Below are 6,000 nucleotides of genomic sequence, written 5' to 3' on the forward strand. Positions count from 1 at the left end.
TTCTAGAGGCTAGCCATAAACAAAACCGATTTTATTTGAAAGTTCAGCTGAATCAATCAATTTTTTGTGATAAAAATGAATCAGCTGCACTACAACAGTTTTCTTGGTGCAAGCTGACAATAGAACCATTTAAATCTATTCATTGCCTTATTGAAGGAAATACATTGAATATTTTTAACTGTCCACCATGAGTTCAGTATAGTTCAACATGAGTAGGGTTTTCATAGAATAATGAAATGTGTTAAGGGTTTTACAATAAACATCTGTTGACTAGGTGAGAAATCCAGGCTGTTGTTAGAAGCAGTGATGCAATGTACAAAAAAAAACTGTCTTTCTATGAAAATCATTCACAACAGTTATAGTTGTCAGCTTTCTAAGCTATTTTTAATCTTATAAATAGCTATCTATACACACTATCAACCCACTACCTCCTTTCAGCCCCCAAGAAACTGCTAATGACCTTCTTACAAAATTCCATTGGGGGCGTGGGGGAATATGCAGTTTTTTGAAATAGCTCTACTTTGCCTGACATTCACACTGCCTGTGAAAAATGAGGCCCACTCGTGCAAATGTTCCTTATAAGAGCAATCAGGTTAGGAACTACTGGCATGAACCTATTTCTTGAATTAAGATTACAGGATCAAGTTGATAGCTAATATCCCCAGGGATCACCATGATTTTGCTATTATGGAAAAATCTGTGATTGTATCCTCAAAATAATTTTACCAGAAATCTTGATGCAATGAGACAACAATTTAAGTCTTAAAGCTTAAGTATATACAGTTAAATGCTAGTGATTCATATAATCATCTCTAAAGCTGTCAATATTGTATTATGGTAAAACTCGTGCTATTTTGACACAGCTCTTACTATACTTCATTTTATTAAACAGTTACTTTAAGACTTAAATTTTGCAAACGATTTGTAAAAATAAATATTAAGAAACATTTTTTTTTATTTACAGTTTTCATAGGTGTAGAAAATACCCATTGCAAATACCTCTTACCTATTCAAAACACAGGACATTGCTCATGAATCAGTAATCCTTGGACAGGAAAATTTAATCCTGGCAAAATGAAACTACCTATGATAATAATATGAGTGCAATTATATTTTTTTTTAAGATAAAAATTTTCTATTAAGAGGCCTTTGTTTTGTTCTTGTTTGAAAAACATGTATATCTAAGCCATGGGCAAAAAAGGACTCTTAAATACAAAAACATCACATTTGACTCAGGCAATCCCTTAACCTCAAATTGCTGGAGGCCTGGCTGGTTTCCCAAAGATTCACAGCACGCTCACCCTGTTGTTATGGTATTTCCTAAGCATCTGCTATGTGCCACTTGCAGAAACGGGAATCCAAACAAGACAGACCTTTGATCTCACCCCATACAGCTGGTTTTAATTGTCTGTTCTAATGCCTAAGTCAAATTTGAGCACTGAATTGGTAAACGACTACTGCACTTTTTCGGAAACCTTCAGGAAGCCAAGGTGCTCGAACACGTTCGCACACAGACGCTTACTGAAAGGCACGATGAGAAGACAACACAAAGAATGCGAAGGAGTTACGCTCCTTAGGCGAATCTCTCCACGCCGCGGGGCACGATTCCCAACCGTGCGCCCCCCGGGCACCCCCACCCCGCTAAGGCGGGGGCACGGTGGGAACGCAGCGGGGGGAGGAAAAAAAATACAAGAAAAAGACAAAAATATTTACAAATGGCAGCGCTACGGGCGGTGCACGGAGAGTCACAGGTGATGCCGGAGCCAAAGCCAGCGCTTCCCTCCCCGCAGCCGCCCGGGGCTCCCGGACCCCCCGGCCGCTCCCGGACCTCCGGGGGAGGGCGGGTACCACCCCCGCCCCACAGCCGCAGGTGTAAGGGAAGGACGGGGGCTCCAGGCAGCCTCCCGCCCGCATTCCGAGGCTCATCCCGGCCGGTGCCCGCCGGGCGCAGGGGAACCGCCGCGGGAAGGACGCGGCTCGCGGCACACGGCGGACGCGCACGTCCCGGCGGCGCACCGGGACCCCCCGCCCCCAGGGAGCGGGACCGCCCTGACGGCTGCCGGCGCCCACCGGAACAAAAGGAAAACAGCCCCGGAGCCGCCCGCGGCCCCGCACAGCGCCCGGCCCATCCCGCTCAACCTCCCGCACTCACCTCGGCGCGGCAGCGGAGCGGGCGGCGGCCACTCGCGCCCGCGAGCTCCCTCCCCCCTGCTCCCTGTTCCCCTCCCTCCTTCCCTGCCCGCCCTCCCGGCTCCGTCTCTCACCGCTCCCGAAGCGCCGGCGGCTGGGCCCGGCTCCCCCGCCACGTGACCCCGCCACGTGACCACCGCCCTACCCCGGCCCGGCTCCGCCCCCGCCGCCCGCCGGGATGGGTCGGGCCGGGCCGGGCCCCGCCGCGGTGCGGGGCTGCCCCGCAAGCCCGGCCCGCGGGACCCGGCTGGGGCACGGCCGCGGACACGGCGGGGACACACCGCAGCGCGGCGTGCGAACAGCTCGTCTGACGGGGGAAACAGCCGCCAGCACGTTCCTGCGCTTCCCCAGCCCCTGACCGCCCTCTGAAGCAGAAATCACAATAGCGGGCGTGATTTGACAACAAAACGCTGAGAGCGGGCTTACCCCTACTGCCTTCAGGGCTGAGAAAGAAGGAAAGTTACTTGGTGCCAATATCTGGGGCATCGACCCCCATCACGTACTTCACACTCCTTGCAAGAATCACAAGCGCTGTATTCCTGCAATTTTGACTCACGCCAAACGCCACAGCACGAGTGAAAATTAACTGTGCTGAGCAGTGTTCCATTCTAAGCCTAACTTTTGCTCCCAGAAAATAATGCTTACACTAACGGGTCAAGGGGGTGTCTTGTGGGAGAGAATGCCTTTATCCTTCAAACTTGGAAATTCAGGATAGAGTCCACAGGTATCAACACTACAAGACCTGGGGGAGCCTCAGTAAAAACAAACTGACGCTGTATTCTGGTATCACATTCAGTGCACATTCACTTTCTTCAGAAAGGAGCAACAGCAAAATGCCTGAACATAAAAGGTGGGAAGCACTCAGTAGTTTAAGGAAACCACGAACGAACTGCAATTATCAGCTCTAGAAAAGCCGTCCAAAGAATAAGTACATGGGGAGCAGGAAGTGAAAAGGCCCAATCCCCTGCTGGCTTTAGTAATCAAAACTTACAGACCACCTCAGAAACTAAAAAGGTAAATATTTTTCACACCATTGCTCAAAGCTCCATAAGGATTTTATCTTACAACCTATAGCAGGAAGGGGACAAACTTTGTGCCAGAGGACCAGCTACGTGTGCAAAAATCTGGAAGACTGAAGCCTGAGATAATGTGTTAGAGTTGGGTAAACATTTTGTCTGTTAATATAATTCTCATTTAGAAAAAAAGTTGCTTTTTTATTGAAGATTTTCAATTACACTACACAGCTAAACCCTGGGACACCTCTTAACAGATGCTATAGTTAAAGTGCAATAAAAAGCTATCAGGCTCCATTTCTGGGTGCATTACAGAGTTGTTATCAACTGCTGAGCTGTGAAGACCAGGTTCTTCACTGAATTGCCCACTGGATATTTGCACAAGACAAACATCACCACCACTGGTAGGCTTATATTTCATATATTTCAGTAGAAAATTTTGAGGAGCCAGAATAGTTAAAACCACTGTTCACTGAATTCTTGCATCTGACTTCAGCTATCTGTGTCTTAGCTCAATTTCTAGTTTACTGGCCATCATAAGAATTAAATTTAGGTAGTAAAGCAAAAAACTGATGTGAAAGAAAGGCAGCTTTAATTGCCTTTGTAATCCTGTCATCTCCACCCCAGGCACATTAACTACGGTGCAACAGTGTTGCCCACTAGTCCCTTCTCTGAGCTGCATTTGAAGTTGTGGCTAGGTTCATAATCGCAAGAGAAAACTGTGTTTGGTAGTTGTTCACCAGCCTCTACACACTATGACCACGACTGACGGATACCTTGCAGGAGTCCCACCCATCCTGCACCCTGTTGTGTGTTGAGGATTGAAGGAAAATACATGGAAAGATGTTTGCTCCATCTCACTCTATCAACATAACACATTTGTTTTCCAAAAACAAATTTACACAGATGCACAAGGGTCCCAAGAATAGAACCAGATACTTCGGCTGTTTAATAAACTTGTGACAGAGGAACGATTCCCCATCTTTTTCATCCACATGTGTGAATCAACAAGATCTTATTCCACGTCAGGGATGGACTACAGCATTCCTCCATGTGCCGAAGGGAAGCTACAGCAATCTCAAATGAAGTCCATAATCTGAGTGAGTGGAATCCAGAAGTATCCTTACAGATAAGACAAGGCCTCAGCTTCCAAAGTTAAAATAGAAGTTAAAATCTCTATTATTTATAGAAATAGAACATGGTCTTGTATCTTGCCTGTGGGATACTGTTGCTCTACAAATGCAAAGGCAGATCACACTTGGGAAAATATCATTACTGTATTGCATCAGGTTTGTGAAACTACTTTGTACTTTTTTTAACGATTTTTTTCTGTGACTAAAGGTGCATCTCTAGGATAATGAAGCATTTTAAAACATACTTAATTCACACTTCACAGTATTTTTTAAATATACATACAAAACATATAAAACCCAAAGGAAAGAGGCAACCTTTTCCTTCACTCATCCCTTCCTCCAGTCTACTAAGTTTGACCTAAAGTACCAGTTCATTACATTATGGTGCTAATAGTATAAACATTTCCATAGTCCAAATGTAATATTTAATGCAACTTCAGCAATACAGATGAATAGAAACATTAACCTAAAATTATGTCATCAAAATCATCATTTCCCGCACCATTGTTGATTTTATTACAAAGCCTAAAAACCCCACCTTTTTTTGTTTGTTTCATTTGGTTTTTTGTTCGTTTGTTTGTTTGTTTGAATGCTTTGGTTCTGCTCAGTTCTTGGTATTACTGACCTAAAGAAAAGCTTAGTACTTAGCCAACTTGACTGGTTAATAAAGATCAGTCAAGTAACTGTACAGAAAAGCTTGTAAATTAATTTTTGTTATTGGAATATTGTGAATTTAAGGTCAAAGACAAATAGATGTGTTTTTTCAGAAGGAACTCAGCTCTGTTTCAATCATGCCCAGGCCTATGCTTGCCGATTTTACCCAGCTATGAGACTAAGCAGCTACTTTAATATTTGTCAATTTCTATAAGCCATTTAATCCCATATTCACAACCTTCTAAGGAACCAAAGGCTGGCCACTTTTTCAGGATGACTTTCTTGTAATATCTCCTTTATTTTTGAAGGCAGACACCATTAAAAGAACTAGTAATGTCCCTTCATGAAGGCAGATGATAAATCCCATTTGTCTACAAGTAACTATGCGACTTTTTTTAATGTCTTTTTTTTTTAATTTAAAAAAACCCCAAAACTAAAACTAAGGTATGTCTTTATTTCACTCCAGTTCTTCAGTCCTTCAGGAAATAAAGGGAAGCAGAGAATTACCAAAATGTCCTAAATTAAAAGAAATAGAAAAATTTCCTTTATAGGTTGTGGAAAAAAAAAGACACATAGAATTTACCTTGCAGAACAGTACCTCACAGGACCTAAACTAGAATAGGTACTGAAGTGTCTTTTGTTACAATGCAAAAACTGCTTTTGTAGATGTCTCCGTTATTGTACTTTCCTCCCTCACTTCTATCTGGATTTACAGCATGAATGACTGTCTGATTTTTAATGCATTGGAGAGTTTTACATCCAACCTTGCTCACTTTTTTCACATGCAAATCTATTCACTCCTTCCACACACAAACTTAACTCATTTTGTTAGTTTTATAGGCTCAGCTGATTTCAAAAGGCATTTCCTTTTCATGTACTTGCAATTTTCCTCCTCCACAGAGGAACACATCAGAGAAAGAGAAACAAGTCGGCTTGCCTGGGCAGATTCCCCAACAGAGCAAGGATTTCCTCCATAGCTGAGGAATAACCAGGCTGAATGAGGATTGACC

General features: G+C 43.7%; 1 protein-coding gene across 5 annotated transcripts in view; it reads right to left on the reverse strand.

Moving 5' to 3' along the window:
- TULP4 (TUB like protein 4) overlaps window positions 1-2,317 on the reverse strand; it is a 156,265-nt gene extending 153,948 nt beyond the window's left edge. For 2 of the 5 annotated variants that reach the window (XM_069010587.1, XM_069010582.1), the window contains exon 1: window positions 2,153-2,235. The gene's annotated coding sequence lies outside the window, so the exon portion shown is untranslated. Of the gene's footprint in view, window positions 1-1,006; window positions 1,090-1,713; window positions 1,904-2,152; window positions 2,236-2,264 lie in introns of those variants that run through there. The other 3 variants (XM_069010583.1, XM_069010584.1, XM_069010586.1) reach the window with 3 other exon arrangements.
- Between the last annotated feature and the right edge of the window lie 3,683 nt (window positions 2,318-6,000).

The sequence above is a fragment of the Aphelocoma coerulescens genome, chromosome 3 (genome assembly GCF_041296385.1).
Source record: "Aphelocoma coerulescens isolate FSJ_1873_10779 chromosome 3, UR_Acoe_1.0, whole genome shotgun sequence".
NCBI classification, from domain to species: domain Eukaryota; kingdom Metazoa; phylum Chordata; class Aves; order Passeriformes; family Corvidae; genus Aphelocoma; species Aphelocoma coerulescens.